Source organism: Mytilus galloprovincialis, chromosome 4 (genome assembly GCF_965363235.1).
Source record: "Mytilus galloprovincialis chromosome 4, xbMytGall1.hap1.1, whole genome shotgun sequence".
Classification (NCBI taxonomy): domain Eukaryota; kingdom Metazoa; phylum Mollusca; class Bivalvia; order Mytilida; family Mytilidae; genus Mytilus; species Mytilus galloprovincialis.
Window position 1 is genome coordinate 88,307,302 of NC_134841.1, and position 24,517 is coordinate 88,331,818.

General features: G+C 31.9%; 1 long non-coding RNA gene across 1 annotated transcript; it reads right to left on the reverse strand.

Annotated features, from left to right (window-relative positions):
- Nucleotides 1-3,606: 3,606 nt before the first annotated feature.
- Nucleotides 3,607-19,637, reverse strand: LOC143070823 (uncharacterized). The gene is made up of 3 exons (XR_012976725.1): nucleotides 19,463-19,637; nucleotides 11,556-11,627; nucleotides 3,607-3,679 (listed from the first exon to the last, which is right to left on the reverse strand). It is a non-coding gene; the product is annotated as an uncharacterized LOC143070823 (long non-coding RNA).
- Between the last annotated feature and the right edge of the window lie 4,880 nt (nucleotides 19,638-24,517).

The window sequence follows — 24,517 nt, forward strand, 5'->3', positions numbered from 1 at the left end:
TGTGACGCTCCGCTCAGGTCAAAATAGTAAAGAAAGTCAACCAAAGATGAAGAGCATTAACGACCCAAAATTCCCAAAAGTTGTGCCAAATACGACCAAGATTATCTGCCTGGGATAAGAAAATCCTTTGTATTTAGAATTATGTAATTTTGCAAACAGTAAATTTATAAAAAATACTATATAATGGATATACATGTTAACCCCGAAGTGGTGACTAACTACAGAAGAAAAACGAGCACGTACATGTAATTCAATTTAGGTCAGCACATAAAAACTGCACAACCGAACCACGCATTCTATGTCACCCGACTAGATCGACGCACAAAAGTGAAGTAACAGGTAAATTTCAAAAAAAAATTCCCCAAAATAGGATATAGTTCAAGAATTAGATTATGTTTGTATTAATGATATTTGATGTATATAATAATCATGAAAGTTAAAATACTTTTAATACAAAATTATGTTAGTAAAAAGATAAGTAATTGTATTATCTAGCTTTGTCGGTATTTCTTCTAAACCAAACTGTAAACCAAATTCACCGTGTAAGTTTAGTTGCCCTAAACTTAAATCTTGTAAATGAACTAGGCGATTAATTATCTTTACATTCACACACGAAAAGAACATAAAGATAGAATTACAACTACAGACGGTAAGACATTTAACAAAGTCCGATCAGTATAACAAATACAACATAACTAAATACATGAAGGTTGGATAACAAAATACCGTGACACGTCTCATAGCAATGCGAATTCACTCAGCGTAACAGTTACAATCGGGAATAGGTCACGTTCGGTACTTGAAAGACCAAACGACGTAAGGGCAAAGCACAATCTAAGACGAAGTAAAAATGTCCTCTATTAGTTTAGACAAAGACACATCGTATGGATTTACCAATTCGTGACGGTGTCCATAAAATTTCCGGAATATCGTTTTTAACTTTTCTTCCTCATAACTGAAGTCGTCCATCTGTGTCAATATTGAGGAAAAGATCAAGGTATGCAGCAATCCTTCTAATATCAGTAGTTTCCTTAATTTTAAGTTCAAAGGGATATATGAGATGTAAGTATTGGCTAAAATATGGTCATCAATGATAAGACATCATCAATATATCCGAACGTAAAATTAAAGAACTTCGTAGGGTACTTTTTCTTTTTGTCTTTTAGATGGTTCTGAATGAATTCTGGTCCATATGAGTACTAAAACAAATCGGCCAGTAGGAGCGCACAATGAGTATCATTGGAATACCAACTGTCTGTTGAAATATCATTTCTCGAAACTCAAGAAATATATTGTCCGTCAAAAAGGTCAGCATTTTGATAATATCATCTTTAGTATATTTTCTAGTAGATTCAGTGTGGTTCATAAAAAAATAAGAATTATTATAACTCAAAACAAGAAACTTTTATCTACGATTCTCATTTTTACAGAAAAAAGCTCTGTTTGATGAGATGGTGAATTCGATCTTTCAACTTAGCATGGGGAATAGTATTGTAAAGCCTACAAAAATCAAAAGTCTTTATGTTGCTGCAGAATTGCAGAGATTGTGGTTGGGTCTTATGTTGACGAAACGCGAGTCAGGCTTACTAAATTATAATCCTGGTACCTTTGATAACTAATTAAGCAGTAGATCTTTTGAATTTTTTTTAGAATGCACATCCACATTACCATGGTTTATAAACATTTTGCTCAGACACTGGTGACGTACGTTTTACATAGTCTTAGTAGCAGCTGAAAGCTCTTGAATACCGAATGAGTTGGGAAATGATTATCATATATGCGTTGGAATCGGGTATATTGCTACTAAGGAGTGGGAAAGGGATAATTTAAAAAATTAAAATCGTCTCATTTGTCATAAGATTCCGGTACTTTTAAAGAAAAAAAAGCCAAAAGAAAATAAAATCTGTCATGTCTATATAAACACCCAAAGAAAAAACTGTCCATACAACACAAAAAAAAAACAAAACTCAATATTAAGCAACACAAACTCAATCACAAACATCTCAGTTGAAAGGTCAAAGTTCGTGGTGTTAATTCCTGTTCTTGTGTAATATGCGCAATATATTTTCATATTTTCAAAGAGAGGAAATAATTCTTTAATTACTTACAATTTCTGCAAATTTCTTAAATAACGAAAAGCGTTGTCCGATATAACAAATATACCATTAGAGTTCAGTGCCCTATCAAAACATAATGATATGTACATTCATAAAAAGAAATTATACTATATTATAAATAAACGAAACTGTTATTAAATTTATCTCATATATAGTAGTGGTAAAATCCCGGGTCATATGAATATTGAACAGTTACACATATGATCTTGTATAGATTCGAAATTGTTCTCTACTTTTCTTGATAAATGCGCATTTAACTTGAAATAGTAACTGTCTAAACCAGAATCTTGCAGAGTCATAGCAAGACTTAGTGCTTATGTAATTGCATACGACAAAAATGTTTCTATTGAATGATTATATAAACTGATCAGCATTTGAAATTTGGTTATGAATGTTTTTGGATTTGTTCATTTAGTGGTCATTTGATTGTTTTCGTTTAATTTTTTTAGTCCAACTTTCAGGTTTTATTGTAGTCTTTATCAATCTTCTGTAAGCTTAATCTAGTACACTTTCTAATGGATTGTCGTATAGGCATCATTTAAAAACGTGTAAAAAAGTACTAGTATTGTTAACACATGAAGTGGAAATGTGGATTAAGCAGCAGGCTATTTATCAAATATTCAAAACTACTGTATTTACTACTAAACATATGATAAATAGCAATATCACATAATAGTGTAGTTAAATGACAAAGCAGTATGAAAATGTAGCTCCATGCTATATCAATATGTCTTCATAGTATGAAATAGTATCTTCATAACAAAGTGAAATAACAGAATTGTATGAAAAAGTATATTTTGGTTGTATCAAAGTGTCTTTATTGTATATAAATTGACCATAGTGATATAGAAAATTGACAGAGAATTATAGCCAAATGTCGTTATGGTATAGAACATTTGCATCATGATATATCTCTACCCTTAATGATATGGTTATTGTTATCATAAGGCAGCTGTGGCTTTCCATACAAAACTATGTTTAAAAAAATAAGAATGCTGATTGCGTCAAAATTATTCTGCTACAGGATAGAAAAGGTGATAGAATCGTTGTAGGAATTAGTGCAAAATTACTGTGTTTGTAAACAAATTCATGTAGACGGCCAACAAATGCCGCATTACCCGATTTTTTTTGATGGCTTCAAAAGATAAGGCTACATTTATACTTTATTGCATGATATTCGATAGCGTAAACATGCATACTACACTCAAGTTTCAAAATATGAACGGACAACGAGGCAGAGTAATTTTCAAAATGTCTATAGACTATGACAAAAGAAGAGGGGCAATAATACTTTTCATAAAAATGAGAGAAGACAATGCTTCAATGACTGCTTTCAAATTTCATTGATGGAAAATAAGTAATTTCGACCGAGCCGTAATCAAAATTTCAATTATTCAAATATAAGTTGCAGCCTTCGCCGAAAATATTACGACTAATAATCATTTGCTTGTTGATCGGACGTGTAACAAAAATAAAAAAATGTTACTCACAATTCCGTCAGATTTCCTAAGTTTGAAAAATATGCATCCTCAATCTTCGTTAGACTATTGCGGTACAAGAATCTACAACACATGGCTAGCCAAAATTAAATATATAACTATATAATAAATCATTGAAATTGATTTACTATTTCATATGCTCGCAAATAATGAAATTCATCTATTGTATAGCTGTCAAATACTAAAGAATATGTTGGCCTCTAGTTTTCTTTAGTAATTTGTGTTGTTGAGGCGTTATTGTTTGACGTTAAGCCTCACATCTTATACATTGCGTGGTATTGTTTTATTAATTACATCCACCCTATTGTATTTCCATATGCAATATCTTAAACACTTTTATTTGATAATGTTTACCTTTTATTCGGCCAATGATGTTAATATGTGTATTATTTGTTTCACAATTACTAAAAAATACAACAAACATTCTCTCACAATAGAATTAGATACTACTTATATCGATAACAATAGTTACTTGAATTTTGTACACGTCCAGCGTTGAATTTAATTGCCAATTTTTAACTAAATTAAATGTCAAAAATATGTCTGTAGATAATATCAACTACATGTGTCTTTAGTCGTTCAAGTGCTTAAAAGTTAACAATGTGTTATAAAAACTATACTTAGAAGACCCATTGGTGGTTTTTGGCTTTTGTCTGATCCATGGTCGGGTTGTTGTCTCTTTGACACACTCCCCATTTTCATTCTCAATTTTATAGTCAAATCAAATTGAAAATAAATAAATTTCTAATTTTCATTAATAAATGTGACAATTTGATAAAAAAAAATCTTTTATTCTCATTTCTCAGGCACTACTTGATACTATATAGATATAGGAAGATGTGGTGTGAGTGCCAATGAGACAACTCACCATCCAAATAACAATTTATAATAGTAAACCATTATAGGTCAATGTACGGACTTCAACACGGAGCCTTGGCTCACACCGAACAAAAAGCTATAAAGGGCCCCAAAATTACTAGTGTAAAACCATTCAAACGGGAAAACTAACGATCCAATCTATATAAAAAACGAGAAACAAGAAACACGTCTAAATTATATAAACAAACGACAACTACTGTACCATGTGTACATCAGATTCCTGACTTAGGACAGGTGCAATGATTTGCAGCGGAATTAAACGTTTTAATGGTACAAAACCTTCTCCCTTTTTCTGAAACAATAGCATAACATCACAACATAGAAAACCACACGATAAAATATGAATTGGAAGGCTTAACTCAATCAAAAAACGTAAATGAACACATTATGCACTGAATACCTAGATTCATAATTCGGATAGCATTTTCGCTAACATTGTATGATTACAATCAGTTACGCCAAAACCTATTACAGAAGTAACGAGAGAATGTTTGTTATCATTCTGAGACTGACTCAAGTGCATACTGCAGTGATTTCTTTGTACTTCTAAGTATTGCATTTCTTCATTTTGATTTCATATTTTGAATTTCTAGTTACTGCTTCATATCTTCGAAAACGATAATTGTTGCAATTGGTTTCTCGGCATCATCGTGTTTGGTAAATTTCAAAGTGTTTATATTGAAAAGAAACTTGTTTATATGGTGCTACGATATATATAAATATGGTGTATAACTCAATTCTACGATGACGTTTCTTGATATTACACACCAACAATTGAAAGCAACCTAAAAATGTCCTTTGAAGCCTGATTTAACGATCAGTAACATGGTTACCATTTTTATTGATGTTGGAGGTGGAAAAGTTAAAAGATGGTCCAGTCCTCACTGAGTGGAAATTATCTATCGTTTTATATCCAGATAGTTTGTTCATCCGAAGACAGTTGATGCAATAAAAACACTATTTAACTCAAGACAAATACAATGGAAAGATAGTCAAAATTGTATCTTAAACTAAAGACATATAGAATGGAAAATAGTATTTATACAAAAGTAAACGATTAAGTGAGACTTCACCAGCATGTTATTTGTCTTGCAAATGGGCGGACATAAGGGTTCAAAAACGGAATATCCTCTTCTACTGGACACTGTTAGACATAAAGTAAATACAGCCGTCTGAAATGTAGGCGGTATGTTTAGGAATATTAAATGAAAGAAAGATCTTAAATAGTGCAAGGATATGCAAACCAAATTCATATAACACACATGACAGTGGACAGTGGACACATGATTAACAAACATAACTTCTCTATGGAATGATACAATTTGATCAGTTTCTTTGACACATTCCTCATTTCCATTCTAAATTTCAATTACTTGTTAGATTATTAAATGTGAGTTAAGAATGTGAGCGAGAAAGAGAAAAATGTTGATGCGAAATTAAATGATACTGTTATGATAGAAACAAATAGCACAATGAATATAAGAAACTTATTTCAACACGAGATATGCGATGTCAGTCTACAAGGTGATATATGACTAGTGTTGTTTTTATGCATGATCGACCTTCATAAACCATGCAATGTGCAGACTTTTACTCAACAAAGGAAACAAATATTTAATTGTCGTGTTCATTAGATATGCATGGTCATTATCAGCTAAAGCAAATGCATGACATAATCAGAGGACATAATTTTGAACGGCGTTTCAAACAAAAGTGATAGGAGAAAAAAACTGCTATGGGTTGATCATCTAAAAGTGTTTATCAACGAAAGTTCGAGTGTGCAGGATAAGAGCGGTTACATGATAAATCCCGTGACTTAGAGGATTGCTGGCGATATAATAATAATCGAATGGCAACATTCAAACATATAAACCCAAAAAGAAAGTAAAGGAACATTTCACAAAGAAATGGTGTTGAAAAGCAACAACAAAAAGAAACAACTGTGTTTTCTAATGGTGGGATGTATGTCCTGATTAATACATCACACGGGTTTCAGGAGTAGACGACAAACCCATCGAGAGTTTTGTATTTGTTTCCCGCACTATATGAATAAGTTTTAAAAAAATATGACATATTGATATATACATATATATATATCCTAACAGTACAAACAAACGTGAAGCTATGAAAAAGGGAAACTATTTCAGTAAATATTGAATGACTTCTTAGAAATAAACTTTGCGTGAAATCATATACCGGGAAATCATTCTTGTCAGCTTTAAAAGGCAGAAGCAATACACTTACTACTCTTAGTGTTGCTGTTAAAAAATGGATGGTAACATAATTTATATATTACACAAGCGTTAAGAATGCCTGTTAACAAGGTACTTTCAGAACTAAGACAATTCATAAGCTGTACGTTGTATTACATATAAACGGATAAAACCCTGGTATCATTTATAGATTCATAAAATTGAGAATGGAAATGGGGAATGTGTCAAAGAGATAACAACCCGACCAAATAAAAAAACAACAGCAGAGGGTCACCAACAGGTCTTCAATGTAGCGAGAAATCCCCGCACCCGGAGGCGTCCTTCAGCTGGCCCCTAAACAAATATATACTAGTCCAGTGATAATGAACGCCATACTAATTTCCAAATTGTACACAAGAAACTAAAATTAAAATAATACAAGACTAACAAAGGCCAGAGGCTCCTGACTTGGGACAGGCGCAAAAAAGCGGCGGGGTTAAACATGTTTGTGAGATCTCAACCATCCCCCTATACCTATAACCAATGTAGAAAAGTAAACGCATAACAATACGCACATTAAAATTCAGTTCAAGAAAAGTCCGAGTCTGATGTCAGAAGATGTAACCAAAGAAAATAAACAAAATGACAATATTACATAAATAACAACAGACTACTAGCAGTTAACTGACATGCGAGCTCCAGACTTCAATTAAACTGACTAAAAGATTATGATTTCATCATATGAACATCAGGCACAATCCTTCCCGTTAGAGGTTTAGTATCATACCATCATAACATATATGAGAAGAACATAACCCGTGTCATGCCAACAACTGTTTTTAGAATAAATGTGTTTAGTTCCGATGCAAAGACCTTATCAGTGACTCAATATTAACGCCAAAATATGCAATCTTTAATGACTTGACAACAGTATCGTAATTATATCCCTTCTTAATAAGTCTATTCAAAGGTTTTGTAAGTTTCTGAGGTGAATACTGACACCTTTGTGCTTTATAAAAAATTGGATGTGAAATACCTGAACGTATTAGAAGTCTGCATGTTGAGCTATATTTACGAATGATGTCTTTATACCGATGATAAAATTTAGTAAATGTTTTGACTAGTTTGTGATATCGAAAACCCTGGTGTAATAATTTTTCAGTAATACATAAATTTCTCTCGTTAAAATCTAAAACATTATTACATACATGAGCGAATCGCGCAAGTTGAGATATATAAACACCATAAGATGGTGAGTGACAAGGGAACGTCACCATCTAAAAACGGATAATTAACGATAGGAAATGAAAAATCATCCCTTTTATCATAAATTTTAGTATTCAGCTTTCCATTAGTGATATAGATATCAAGATCGAGAAAAGGGCAGTGGTCATTGTTAGTATTAGCTTTATTTAAAGTAAGTTCAACAGGATAAATTTCATTAATATACATACTGAAGTCGTCATTATTGAGAGCCAAAATATCATCCAAATATCTAAAAGTATTATTAAATTTGTTTATCAGATGTTGTTTCGATGGGTCTTTGCTTATTTTTGTCATAAATTGTAACTAATAACAATACAAAAACAGGTCCGCAATAAGTGGTGCACAGTTAGTCCCCATTGGAATTCCGATAATCTGACGATATACGGAATCCCCAAAGCTAACAAAAATGTTATCTAGTAATAATTCAAGGGCATATATAGTATCAAAGCATGTCCAATTAACATAGTTTTTTTGTTTATTGCTACTAAAAAATGACCTAAAAGAGTTTGAACATATATATTCATATTCTGATTTTTTTAAAGCCCATTTAATTAGGTGTGTGAATTTTTTCTTAATGAGAATGTGAGGCAATGTGGTATACAGGGTAGAAAAATCAAAACTTTGAACAGATTCAAAATCACCAATATAAGCATGCAATTTATCAAGTACTTCCAACGAGTTCTTGACACTCCAAAAGTAATTTATTCCACTATTTTCGAAGGCCTTATTTGAACAATTTATTATCAGGTTTTTAATTGTACCAAGTGTGCTGGTAAGAAGAACAGACAATTTAGTAGTTGAACAATGGCCTGAAGACGAAATCAATCTATATTTGTAAGGGGTTTTGTGTAGCTTCGGAAGCCAATACATAGTTGGGACTTTCATTGTATTTGGCTCTGCTTGTAAAGCGGTAGCTAAAAGTTTATGTTTGTTACAGATTTCGTTTTCTGAAACTGGAGTCAGTTGGAATGTTGGTGAATTGGTGATTTCCTTTTTCAGAACCTCAATGTAAAATATACGTTAAACAATAATAATATTATTAGCAGCTTTATCGGCCGGGACAAAAACAAATTCCTTGGCTAGTTCTTTTAGTTTATGTTTGATACGAGAAATAGGTTTATTGTGGTTATTGTTTATAGTAAAATGTTCTTTAAAATGTTGAATACGTATATCAACTATCTTCATTACTGAATTAAAAAAGAGTCCAAAGATTTTTTTTCAGCTTTTTCCCGTTTTATCCATTTCATACAGTAAGTATGGAGTGAGTCGTGGATGATATTACGACCACTCATTCCAATTAATAATTGACGGGGGACGATATTTAGGTCCTTTACTGAGGAATGATTTTAACTCTCGGTCTTGAACGATGTTAAGATCTCCTGTTATAACATGGGAAATGGGTCCATAAATATATTCGGAATTACTGCAATTACATGAAGTAGGTGTATTTTCACTGATATTAACATCTTTACACAATTGACTATAATTAAACACAAATTTCCGGGTAGATTTCTTGTAAATATAACAAATAAGAGGTAGCTCAGTATTGTCAAATATCCAGGAATTTGTTCTTTAACAGAATGGTCGTTAAATATACCGGCAATATTTACAAAATCAAAGCCTTTATTGACATACTTAATTTTAATAAAATGTTTTTTATGATCTTCAGGGCGATCAATTTTGGGAAATAATTTAGAATAACAATATGCCATAATAATTTGAACAATGTCGTACTTAGGACTGCTACATGAAATTGTGTTGCAATCCTCCAAAATTTTATTTAACTTATTAACCGGTAACGGACAGAGTTGTGTTAACAGATAATGTCTGCCGTTGTTTTTTGAAATAGAAATTAGGTCCGAAATATTGGTATGATTGGCCCGAAATTTTCTTTGATTGCGATTTGTTCTACGACCGTGAGAACGTTTTTTACGAACAGTTTTAGAAACTATATCCAAAATGTTAACGGAATTGGTTCTAGATATATTACCACTTCCCATGATATTATCATTTAGACCGACAGGGTAAACTGTCTGTAATTTTTTAATCCAATTTAATTTAATTATTTTCCGTGCTCGTACAAACTTTGAATGCGATTCACCAGGCTGCTTATTTACTACTTCTAAAGGTTGAACTGCTAAATATTTAAAAGGATGGCTGTGCTTCTTAAGGTGTTGGTAAATGACACTTTTGATTTTATTGGGTCTTATAAAACGATACAGATGTTCTTGAGTGCGTTTAGATAAATATCGTTCAGTTTCTCCTACGTACTGAATACCACACCCCGGTTTGTTTCATGTGAGTAAATAAATAATACTGTTTGTTTTTCAAGTTATATCAGTTTCAAAATTTAAAGAAAATGTGCGACCATTAAACGTGGACCTTACCGTATTGTTGGTGGAAAGACGGGGACATGTAAGTCATTTTTTGGTATGGCACTTATCGATAGAAGGGTAACCACGATTTTTATTGTTAAAAATGTTAGCGATGGTAGTATTTATAGATAACCGATTTTGAAGATTGAGACGTGTAGATACCCTTTGAACAAGTTTAGTATTTAGTAATTTTCCATTTCTAAGCTTCATAATTGTTTTGTTAGTGAATTATATAATAAAGGAGCAACGATTGGCGTCCAGTTTATGAACCAGCATACAATAATTTAAGTTATAGAAAATGGATAAATTTGTTCGGCTAAAAATGTCAAACGCTTTCAGTATTAATTACCCGAAAAAGATAGGGTATATCAGGGTAGGACTGATGGCTGACTAAATAGTAGAATGGGGCTGAATATTGAAATACAACTTTTTGATAAATATTCCTAAAGTAATGAACTAGAGCAGTTCTCGCTCGGACACACACTCCATAATCTAGTATATTATAAGAGCCTGAAGCACGGAGAGGCACTCTACTGCCTCCACACGGCACTAAAGACAAACTCTGTAAAAAATAAAATTAAGAATGGAAATGGGGAATGTGTCAAAGAGACAACAACCCGACCAAATAAAAAACAACAGCAGAGGGTCACCAACAGGTCTTCAATGTAGCGAGAAATTCCCGCACCCGGAGGCGTCCTTCAGCTGGCCCCTAAACAAATATATACTAGTCCAGTGATAATGAACGCCATACTAATTTCCAAATTGTACACAAGAAACTAAAATTAAAATAATACAAGACTAACAAAGGCCAGAGGCTCCTGACTTGGGACAGGCGCAAAAAAGCGGCGGGGTTAAAAATGTTTGTGAGATCTCAACCCTCCCCCTATACCTATAACCAATGTAGAAAAGTAAACGCATAACAATACGCACATTAAAATTCAGTTCAAGAGAAGTCCGAGTCTGATGTCAGAAGATGTAACCAAAGAAAATAAACAAAATGACAATAATACATAAATAACAACAGACTACTAGCAGTTAACTGACATGCGAGCTCCAGACTTCAATTAAACTCACTAAAAGATTATGATTTCATTTTGTAATAGAAAACTAAAACGTAACAGTTGATGTTTTTTAATTTCTTATACATTAGAACTTATATTGTAAACATCACTTTTAAATATAAAGAAGGTAATTACAGAAAATCATTACATTAAATATTGTACTTACAATTTCTCCAAGCCTGAACTTTCATCAAAAGCATTGTTTTCTATCTTTGACACCTTGTTAATGCTCATTTCGCTAAAGTTCAAATATAAATATTCTCTTAACATAGTTATATACATAAACATAATTACTCTAATTATAAGCACAGCAATGTTAATCTGCAAATATGGGGAAGCAATTTTTTTCTTCCTCGCCTGGATTCGAACTCATTGATAATACCGCCAGCACTGTTTCAAACACTCTAGACCACATAGACTTGACCACATAGACTGAATAAAAATTCAGCTTTCAGTCTTGTATATAGCCCTGTCTTAGCAACTTTTGAGAAAGCAGTATTCCTCGTTCAACAAAATCAACGTACTTTGAGCTAGTTCTAAAGTAACGTATCAATAGAGACACATACACTCCATGCAGGTGCCGCTGGGATGTTGCTAAACAGAAATTTTGACTATACAGGAAAGTTGACTATAGGAAAATTACAAATCATTGCGTTTGTCAAAAATTGTGGTATTCAACCTACCATCAGTAGTCATTTCGAGAATAAGGTCTAAATATAAAGCAGATTTATCTGTGTTGGTAGTATCTTTAATTTCAAGTTCACTTATTATCTTTAAGAGACAGTACATCATCAATATACCGAAAGGTGAAATAAAAAGACTGGGCTAATTTTTTTTCTCCTTTCAATACAAGCCCTTGGATATATTCTGCTTCATAGGAATATAAAAACAAATCTGCAAGTAGAGGAGCGAAATTGTTACCCATTGGGATTCCAATAGTCTGTTTGAACATATCCATTATCATTTGTGAAACGGTTATTCCATAACGGTCAACCAAATCGTGATGGCGTCCGTAAAATTTACGAAGGGATTATTTCAATTTCACCATTTGGAACTCTTGGTTTAATAGATTCCTTGTAAGCAGCAACCCTCTTTCAAGAAAATCATGAGAGGAAATGCAAGTACGGGAATATCAATTGGGAGATATATACCCCGTATGCAAGTGCTGCTGGAATGATGCTACTAAGAAATGAAAAGTTCACAATTGGAAAGCTGAAATCATCTCTTTTGTCGTTAAGATTTGTTTTCAACCGACCCTCATTGTCAATTTCTAGATGTAGTTTATGATATGAAGCCGACTTAACTGTATCTGTAGTATCCTTTATCTCTAGTTCAATGGGATAGATGCGTTCAAAATAGTCACCAAATTTTAAATTATTTAATGAAAGAACATCATCTGTATAGCGGAAAGTAGAGTTAAAGGATATTGCTAACTTCTTATCTTTCTTTCTAAGAAGTTCCTGTATAAAGTCAGCCTTATAATAATACAGAAACAAGTCGGCAAGAAGACATTCACAATTTGTGCCCATTAGAATGCCGACAGTCTGTTGAAAACACGTCCTCCGAACGTAACGAATATGTTGTCATTCAAGAAATCAAGCATCTTGATAATGTCAGTTTCAGAGACATTTTTGTTTGAATCAGAGTGATCCTTTACAAAGTAGAATTTATTCCTTCCTAAGACAAGATACTTGTATCTACGTTGGCCGTTCTTTTTTATGAAACAAAACAATACCAACTCTTTCAATTGTCTTTTAGTTTGGAATGAGGAATACATGTGTAAAGTGTAGAAAAGTCAAATGTTTTAATACTATTACAAGATGAAAGAGAGTTAGATTGTATGTACTCTAAAAGATCTTTGGAATTTTTAAGTATCCACATCTGATTCACGCCAATTCTAGAAAAGGCAGTTTCACAATAACTTTGAAGCCCGTCTTTGATTGCTGATAAAATAGATGAAAGAGGTATCCTGGAGCACTCATAATACCAAGCAAGATACCGTTGTTTGTAAGGACACTTATGTAGTTTAGGTATCCAATACAGTGATGGAAGATCCAATTCTTCATTTTTGGTTGAAATTCCAAAGGAACATAAAACAGACCTATGATTATCCAGGATTTTCTCTTTGGTAAGTGTCATGAGGGTATATGTTGAGTTTCCAAGTAAATTGTCAATACCTAATTCGTTTATTAAGCAGTTAAAGTAACGAGATTTACACACAAAAAACCGCTGTTGTTAGGAGCTTTATCTGCGGGGACAACAACATATTTGTCATGGTGGTAGGATAAGTGTTTTGCAACATTTGGGTCTTTAAAGATTGACGTATTATGGGCATTGATCAAATAGTTATCAAAGGTACCAGGATTATGATTAAATACGCCAGACACGCGTTTCGTCTACATCGGACTCATCAGTGACGCTCATTCAAAATATTTATAAAGCCAAACAAGTACAATGTTGAAAAGCATTGAAAATTTTAAAGTTGTATTTCCAATTGTTGGATTAGTCTCACGATATTTCGGTCCTTTTGATAACACATTTCGAAGCGAAGTGTTATTAACAATGTTGAGGTCACCAATAATAGCGTTGCACGTCGGATTATATGTGAATTTGGAACTAGCACAAGTGCAATCAGTCGTCAATATTGAGATCCTGCAAAACCTGTTTGTAATTGAAAATTTTAGTTGCAAAAGGTTTGGTGGTATAGGTTTAAGAAATTATTATGTTACAGACTGATCTTTGAGGTATTTTCGATTGAGCTTATGTATGATGAAGGGTATTGCCTAAGTTGACGCCATCGAGACTTTTGTTGGCAAAGGAAAGATTAAAGAAAGATCTTTTCTCTTTTTCATTTTTTCCAATGCGGACTTGCATTGTATTAATAAACAAATCCACATCCTAGGCTATGTATTAGACCAAAACATCAGTCTGGGGGAGTGGATAAAATAAAAATTTCAAAATAAAAATTCAAAATGTGAAATAATGCTGTAATTTAACTCCTCCAATGTAGGTGTTGTCAAATCTTTGTCAATATTATCTTGTTTGTACATATCTAATAGGTTACAATTTACTAAATAAAGCACAGCCGTTTGCACGGGGATAGAATCTCCCTATCTGTGATTGGTTTGTTATATAATTCGTATATTTTTGTCTTGAAAGCACTGTCATTAAAGTATCATACAAGCAAAACTTTTGTCTTCAAAAGAATTTTGTTTCATTAATCTCCAATATTTTACAGAATGGACTGTTATCGGCTTATATCCTTACAAACAAAAAAGCTTAATTTTCTGCGGAATAGTTAAGAACCAAGCCCTAGAATCATCATGCAAAGCCATGGGATCTTTTATCCTTAAAAGATATTGTACTCTTATTTAACAAAATTATTTATGTTTGTTGACATGACCCCATAGATCTATGTATTTACCATTTAATTGCACTGTTTGTGTATAATAATTATAAAGTGAAAAATAATTTTCTTTAAAAAAATACAATAAACAAGTTATTTTAGTATTTGATGTGTTGTTGAAAAGTAAAGATATTTGCATAAAGATATGAAAATCATCGTTGAACCAATATACACAAATATTTAAAATTTTCGGTTTTATGTATATTTTCTTTACGTTTTGAGCATTACCTTTTTTTAGGCATTGCATTGCCAACATATCATGCCCTTATATACTGTTTATATGAGATATCTTAAGTCATTTGAATATGTCTTTGTAAAACTTCAACAGTACGTCATCGTAGTGTTAGAACACAGGCAATTGTACTTTATAACAATTGAGAATGAAAACGGGGGAACGCGTATAGACAACAAGCCGACAAATGATAAGAAACAACCAAAGGTCATCAATGGGTCTTTAACGCAGTGAGAGAAAATCCCACACACAGATGTTGGTATCGGTTGTCCCCTAAACGTAATTTTACTTGTCTATGGTATTTTTTAATCTATGTTTGAAATTAAGAAAATGTGGTATGAATGCAAATACAGTGGAGATCACTACTAATCTCCTATCACATTTGTCAGGAGAACTGTTCTAGGACCATCCTGACACCTTTTAGACAGTTCAAACCTAGAACTGATTTGGTCAGTTTTACATTTAACCGATTAAACCAGTTCTGTCTATAACTAATCCTGACAGTTTTTGACAGTTATACGACTAGAATAGTTCTACAATTAGAACTGATTTGATCAGAACTACGGCAAGAATTTATTTTATAAAAGTTTTTCAAAACTTGTTTCCGAATCCCATATTTGAACTTTATGTTATAACATTGTAATATTTATCTTGACATTTTTCATTAATAAATACTGTTTAAACTAAGAATTTATTTAGTCAGTTCTATCCATAGAACAGTTTTAAGAACTCTTTGTCTTCGATATAAATAAGTCCAAAGAAAATAATATATCTTACAAAATGTTCATTAAAGCACGTTTATCATTTCTCGTTACGTCCATAACTGTTCTCCAATCCTGACAGGTTTGGTCAGTTCTACGACTAGAACAGTTTTAGACAGTTCTGTGGACAGTTTTACGGTTAGAACTGATTTAGTCAGTTCTGCTGACAGTTCTACGATAAGAACTGATTTGGTCAGTTCTGCTGACAGTTCTACGATAAGAACTGATTTGGTCAGTTCTACCTAAAAGAATAGTTCTATGACAGATTATTCTGGCAGTTTTATTAAGAGATTAGAAGTGATCAACACTGTAACGCAACTCTCCAACAGTATTTTCTTATTCAGATACGAATAGAACATAAAAATACACGCATGAATCTGTCGAACTATCGTTAATATTTAAAGACTTAAAAAAGTTCCCTTGGTTTGAAATATATATTGAATGACTAAGTTAGATCAGTAAATTGAAAGGTTTAAAGAGTTTACAATTAGCACGAGGAAACAGTAAATCACTGCTTCGCTTCGGTTGACATACTTTTGTTCGAGATTACAATCTGCTCTATTGTCCACTCAGCTATGTAATGTTTTTACATTTGCACATTTCTGTCAATATAATGCGATAAGCAAATTCCGAATTCGACATAAAGTTGTGTTGTTGTACCACTGTCGTATGTATAGAGAGTTGAACGATAAAATAAAAACACAATTGTAACTGTGTCATATTATGAAACTATTCTTCGTCTAGTGGTTGTCGTTAGTTGATGTCTGTCAATTTTGCGATAGCTGACTATACGTAAAGGATTTGTTAGTTCGTAATAATGAGAACATGCAGTATGTTCATTTTTGTGTTATGTCCTCGACATTTGGGATTTTAAAAAATAGAGAAGTAATTCTGCTATTAATCATACTCGGAAGCGAGGTTCAATAGAGTTGTTCAAGTTTAAAAAATGGTTCCTGTTTGAAAGCCTTCTATTTTGATTTTGTTAAATGAATAAATAAACTCAATGTTAGATCAAATACTAACATTTCGTACAAAATGGCATGTCAATAAATGCCCCGGCCTGAATCGTTAAAGAGATATCTTCAATAAAAATATAATATACTGTAAATAAATTAAAACCTAATTCACATAAATCTTATTGTTCTCAAACTCCATCCAAGATTTGTCATTACAGAATTCTGACTAAATGTAACGTGTTAAGTTAATTAAGTATTCGGAAGACTACCCTTTTTTCAACAAAGACTTTCCTTTCTTAAAAACTGAAATACAAATGTATATGCATGACTCGTATATCTTTACAATCCGTAAGAGATTCCGCGGATTCCCTGTGTCTCCCTGTGTCGATGCTGTTGTCAGTGTAAAAGTGTAATATTGAAATAAAAGGGAATTCATTTATCATTATAATACAAATCAAAAAAAAATCTTTAGATATAATTTTTGGTCTTGAAGATTAGCAGTTGCAAGTCGAAGTTTCATAACAATCCATAAAGGTTTACAAAAAATTTAAATAAAAAAAAAAATACTGAACTTCGAGGGAAATTCAAAAAGGAAAGTGATTTTACTTTTTTTCATATACAAAATCATGTGAAAAAGATTTAATTGAATCTGAATGTTAACTGTAAAATTTGATTTTTTTATTTTTGGTGTTTGAACGCCACTTTTAAGCACCGCATTTAGGCTTTTTCGTGGCGGCGAGTTTTTATTGGTGGAGTAAGCCGGAGTGCCCGGAGAATACAACCGATCTTCGATAGGAAAACTAACAACACTAGTCAATTAAGATTGCAGTCGAGTGCACCCGCATGATCGGGGTTCGAACTCACAACATCAGTGTTGACTGGCAAGTGATTACAGTAGCAATTACTCTTAAACTGTATAAAGAGTCAATCTATCAGAAAAATACAAAATATGTGAAAAGAAAATATTTTCAAATGTTTGCCTTAGACATAATCTGATTATCATTAAAAAGCTTTTGCGAAAAGTTCATAAAACTCTACTAAGGTTTGTAACAAACTGTTAACCCCGTACTGTATTCACTTATCAACTGTACAAAAATCTAAGTTCAGTAATCGGTAAAGAAAGGAAATTGCAAATAAATATATTAAAAAAATGCTTTGGACACAGCATTACGGTCATAAACAAGCTTCTATTCAAATGTCTGAAAATGCCATACAGGTTCGACAAAATTATATAGTTGACGTTTGTTTTTGTTGCAATTCTGTGCACGTGTCTTTGTTGTTTCGATGTTTCCCTCGGTTTTAGTTTCTTGCCAAGAATTGTTTTCTCTCGATCGATTTATGACTTTTGAATAGAGGTATACTACTGTTTCCTTTATTTATTGATGTATAAAAAGCCTTAATCTAAGACTAACTCTGAATGTTCACTGTAAAACCAAATTAATAGATATAAGAAGATGGGGTATGAGTGCCAATGAGAAAAATGAAATAAATAATTATTTTCAAAATTCTGCCCTTACTTTATTTTAGTCGAACAAGTGTTTGTCAAAAAATCATAAATTCAATGTAGGTTTGCCATAGTTTGATGTCTAAAAACAACAAATGACTGAACCGAAATGTTGACGCCAACGATGTTGTTATTGAATTGAAATGAATTTTGTTTTACATCTGCAAATGCACAGATGTAGCGATTTAATATTTAAATTTTCTTATTTTCCATTCCAAGAATTAGATGAATTTTTGAAAAAAATATTGTTATCTATAGATTTGAATTGAATTCAAGCAAACTCGTGATATTTTCAGCGACCAGTAACGCTATAAAACAGTAGGGAAAGATTCCTACTGGATCGTGTTATTTTAGTGGGATTTTATCAGGTATTTATCAAATATGTAATATTTAAGGCGCTAGAAAACATTTAATATAGCCTGATAATGGTTTATTACAAAAAAGAGAATCCTTAAAGCCATTTAATGCACATATCAAAGCATTTGTCAAAGAAAATGCATACATTGAATCTATATATAAAAAATATTGTTATTTTGCATTTTTAAGGATATTTAGGAGAATACATTATGTCTTATATGTACGTGTTTGTGTTTAGAGCAGTCTGTTTTTCGAGTGCGCCCATGTTTCATCGATTGAGAAACAAAGATCCTATAACAAGCATGTAAGCTGTCAACATAATTATTCTTTATGCGAGCACACAAATATCGTTTCAATCTGAATAGTAAAGTATTGTTCGACCGATTTTGATTCTTTTATGTTGTGTTGTTACACAACTGTCCCAGGTAAGTGGAGAGATGAGCACTCACAAATCTTTTTTTATTGTGGCCCGTTACATTTTTTATGTGCCTGTCCTTAATCACAGTTCTGTAGTCAGGTTTCTGTCTATTTATTTGTTTTTTACATTGTTTTGTAATGAATCATACCGTTTGTATTTTGTAATTTACCTCTTGTTTCACATGTCAATGTGACGGAGTGTTTTTAAAATAAAGCATATTGTATATATATTGTATATTGTTAGTTTTCTCAATTCAATTGTTTCATATATTTTGTTTATAAATGGGCAGATACGTATATGTCGTAAACGGTAAGGTTTTATTTCATTTCCGGTTGTCCCCTAATTTTTATATTGAAAACCTGAAGCCACTTCTTTATTGCCGATCAACCTAAATATCAAATTAAAAAAAAATATTTTCCGTGATGTAATTTAGACTCACAGTAGGATGGTATCATTTGGCAGGTTTAGCGGAATACTTTGTAAAGCTTTATTCCCGCATTGCACATTTCTACCATTGGTAGTCGGATGACACGAACATTGCACTGGACAGCCATTCACATTTTCTGTGCTTATAACAACCACCCATAAGATCAAAATCAATCTTTGTGCATACAACTGCAATAAAAAAAATCAAATAAATACAATTTCCATGAAAGTATGTTTGTTGCAATACGAAATACTGTTTAGATTTTATGTCATTTGATACCTCAAGTTAAAAATAATTGTAAATATTTGAAAAGATAAGTTTTACTATGAGACAAATGTATTTCGACTTTCTTGTTATAGAAAATTCTAAATCTTTACGAATGTTTTACTTATAAATTATTTTCTTCCCATACTTATACATTCGATGATATTGTTCAATATCATGCGTATGCAGTGAACTTAACCATCTAATAAAAGAATGTAAAAAAACTAGCAACGTGAGGTAAACAATAATTGTTTCTAAAAAAAACAAACTAATTAAACACACCAAATCATTAAACTTTTTTTTATGGAAAAGTGTAACAAATAAACGGGAACGAATGGAAAATATCAAAACAATATCATTGATCTGTCAATTCCCTAATTTTGCATGTGATCCACGTGCTTCTGAGTGAAATGTTTATCAATGTAACGATCAGTAAACGTCGGCAACAGAATCGAAAGGTTTAGATATATAGCCCAGTTAATCACTGTCTCATATTTTTTTTTTTATTGTATTGTTTGGAAAAAAACCTGTCGAGCATTCTTTTTAATTATTATAGCATTTTGTTCTTTGAAATACGGAATGAACAGATGGATTTTGTCCTATTTTGTACATATAAAAAAGAAGATGTGGTATGATTTCCAATAAGACAACTATCCACAAGAGACCATATTGACACAGACATTAACAACTATAGGTCACCGTACGGCCTTCAACAATGAACAAAGCCCATACCGCATAGTCAGTTATAAAAAGGCCCCGACATGGTTACTTGACATTTTGACTTGTTAACCTGTGACAACTTCTCTTACTGATTCTAAATCAAAAACAAATTAAAATAAAAAGCAGACAGGTCCGTTTCCGAATTTAACATGTAACCTATCCTGCAAAAAGTTAACTTCGACCCTGACATCTATGATTAAACCAAACTTGTTTTATAGTAAATTTTTGGTGATATAATCAATAAAGTACCAGTAAAAATTTCTTTTAATAAAATTATGGCCTGAAATGTCTTTTCAAATCGTTAAATTTTAATTTCAATAGAGAGATAAAAATGATATTATTCATTTTAAATATTATAACATATTAATTTAAAATATAACTCAAGTTTATAAGCAAAATCACCAAACTGTACTATTTTAATTCTTTTTTAATGAAGAGTTAAAAAACGACATCTGCACTTTTCAGGGTTTCATCAAGAACTTAAAGATTGAGCAATATTTAGATGAAAAATACCAACCTTATATAAATTGTGTTCTTTGAAATAAATGAGGAATAATTGTAATCAAACTAATCAATTTCATTTCTGTGCTTCATTGTTTAGTTAGAGTATTGAATATGATATGATATACTTACATGCATGTTACTCATGAATCATTTGGTCAGTGAATTGTCATTCCATATGGAATAAATATCTACAACACAGGGAAGTATTTATCATATAGATTATTTTTTTGGGGGGATTTTTTTTTAACAAGGTCTATTTCAGACTGTATAGATGATTTTGTAATTCTAACAGTCTAACCATATCATTACAAATTTTAAATACTTCATTGAATAAAAAGGTGAATAATAATCATATTATGTCCTGAATTGCAAATAACCGAATTAAATGAAAGGGGAATCCCGAATTACTCACAGTTATGTTTTCTTGCAAGGCCAAACCATGATTGTATTTGAGGAAGTCCATTTAAAAAATAACAGTTATTCCAAAATATATATACAATATTGTCAAAATTATTGACAGTGACAAAGGCTATTTTTTCCGCCGGAATATCTGTCAACATGATTTAAAAAAAATCATCCTCGTATATTAACATTAGTACCGTTGTGTAAGTATCTAGACATATAAATATTTGCATATACATATAACAAATCTAAAAGGGTACAACATCACCAAAGAAAATATATTCTTGAACAATGTTAAACATTTCAAATAACTAATATCCTTCATCAGTAAAGATGTCAAATGAATATTCATTTTGATATCTGGTAGTCAAACTAAAATAATAATCTTGATCGTTATAAAAAATATCATTGGTAATAAATTGATGTTTGGGAGGAGGAATTTTCCCCAAAACTGTACGGAGTTACAGGAAACGAATGATGGTAGGAAAATGAGTGAATCATTAACAACATATTTGTTAAATTTGGACGTAGACTTCTCAGCAAGTTATCCTATGGGAATGAACTGTTAGCATCTCCTTCCGGACCTCTTCTTATTACCATATGAGTCGAATTTCCTTCAGACACTTGAATTGTCAAAAAAAAGTTAATCACAGAAGCCCGATCATTTAATTTCATATTCAGATATATTTTAATTTCATATTCAGATATATTTTAATTTCATATTCAGATATATTTCAATTTCATATTCAGATATATTTTAATTTCATATTCAGATATATTTTAATTTAATATTCATATACAGTCATAGGACAAAAGTGAGTTCTCACTCAAAAAATGTCCTATCATTTCAACTTAAATCGATATTTTTTCAAAAGGTTATTACCAAGCAAATCAATGAGCAATTTTTATAAAATAGATACAATAAGATGTAGACATGTCTGAAGTTTTTTGTTTATTTGGCCATAATGTTGGTGAGGTCTGTGTTCATTATCTAATGGGTTAAACACAAATGCAAATTTTACGATTTTAATTTGGTTAGAATACATAGTACACTTTTCAAGAAATATTTTTCTTCGTGCTCACCTTGTCAGAAATTAAAAATTAGCATGCATAATATCATGGTCAAATAAACAATAAAACTTCAGACGTTTCTGCATCTTTTGGTATCTATTTTATAAAAATCTATTAAAAAGCTACTTGGTAACATTTTTTTTTTTAAATATTGAGTTTAGTCTTACCACTGATGTTGATTCTGTTCTTTCCATTAAAAATCCAAACTTTTGTGATTGGGTTTCATTAATATATCCTCCAGAACTAGAAATTAAAAAAACAACAGGCACAGCTTCTTCCGTCTCATTTTTAGACTTATACCTCGAATTTGACATAAATGGTAATCTCAGTTCCTGAATATATGACAAGCAAGACGATTTTAATTTTGAAATTATAAATGTTCCTGACTTAAACAGCAATATACCGATATCACCTGCATATGGGATATACATGTCCCAACGTATTCGGTATTCAAGAGTTGCAGTTGCTACTCAGACTTTATAAAACGACACCAGTGTCTGAGCAGAAAGTTGATGAGAATAGGTTAGGTCACAGAGCGTCTCGTCCGTTTCTAAAAAAGTTCTTCCGAAGATACCAATATCTTGTTGATAAATATTTTGTATCAACTTCACAAATAATTCATGATGGTCTTAAAGTATAGATTCTAGGGCCTGACGTAGTTTATCATCTTAATTCCTTGTATATTTTTACCCTTTACTGTTTATACACATTTGAATCTATACCAATGACGTGTATCGGTACTCATACATCCCGTTGTGTTATTGTTCTATGGTAAATTTTGATTTATGTCTTTGATATTTGCTTATGTACTTTGTCTAACATCATTTTGTGTTTCTTTGTTGAAACAGTTATTTGTTGGTATGGTGATTAAGATTATATTACAACATTGACTGCTGTACCCCCATTTTAGAAATTTTTTCCAATATGTCTGTTTTGTATTGCCCACAGATTGTTGTCAATATAATGGAACTCTATGCGACTGTCTTACAAATGAGAGGTTAAGCTAGGTTAAAAACTATGTTTAATGTAAAAGATTTATACATTATGAAATATCTGTAGTGTACCTAGTCAGGAATAGAACAGTTATTTGCCATTCATTAGATGTGTGTGTGGTTTTGATTTTTCAGTTTTATTTAGGACTCTCCGTTTTTCATTGTTCTTTTTTCTGGTTCGGTATTTTTATTTTTTTTACTTTTATTGTAAACGTGAAGTCGCCAACTGAAACCTAGTATCAATAAGTATACTATATCACTCGTAATAAAGTAAACGGTGGAGTATTATAAGTTCTATGGTACGCTACTGACCGCCGTCGGATCCATAGAGGGTGAGTAAGATCCATAGGGAGTGAGGTCCTTATGTGGGGGTCAGTAGTTAACTGTATAACGAATTTATCGCACGGTGGACTTTTTCTGTTGCGTTTTGTAAAAAAATAAACAATGAAACACAACAACATCAAAAGATAACTTCACCATTGACAGTAGACATGACGTCATGAACTCCCTATGAAATTTATTAACCCCCTACGCACCCATCGGGGGTCAGCATGTGACGGCCTTAAACTAATCAAAACGTGATAATTTACCCGCGGTGCGATCAATTCTTATAGATAATAACGTTATTACAAAGCAGGGCTCATATTTACGATGTTCCCGTCTCGAATATGAATATACTTGCCACTGGACTATAATCATACAATAATCCATTTACTTAACACTTAAAAAAATAAATTGATAACTATTCACTTTACCTATAAATTCTTCAATGCCTAGCTTAAAATAATAATAATTTTGTTTAATCATATTAACATAAATCGTAATTCTGATATTCTTCCTCAGTCATACTTATCCTCAGTCATAATAACGTTCAATCATTACCGAACTAAACAAAGAAATGACACGACGGGTGCCGTAAACAGTGCAGGAAATGCTTACCCTTCCGGAGCACCTGATGTCACTCCCGGTTTTTAGTGGAGTTCGTGTTGTTTCTTATTCATTATTTATAACTATTGATGTATTTGTTGGATTTGTGAGTCTTTGTTTACTCCTTGGGTTTGATTTTTATTGTCTTTACATCATTAGATATACTGCAATGCACCTTCTACTTGTC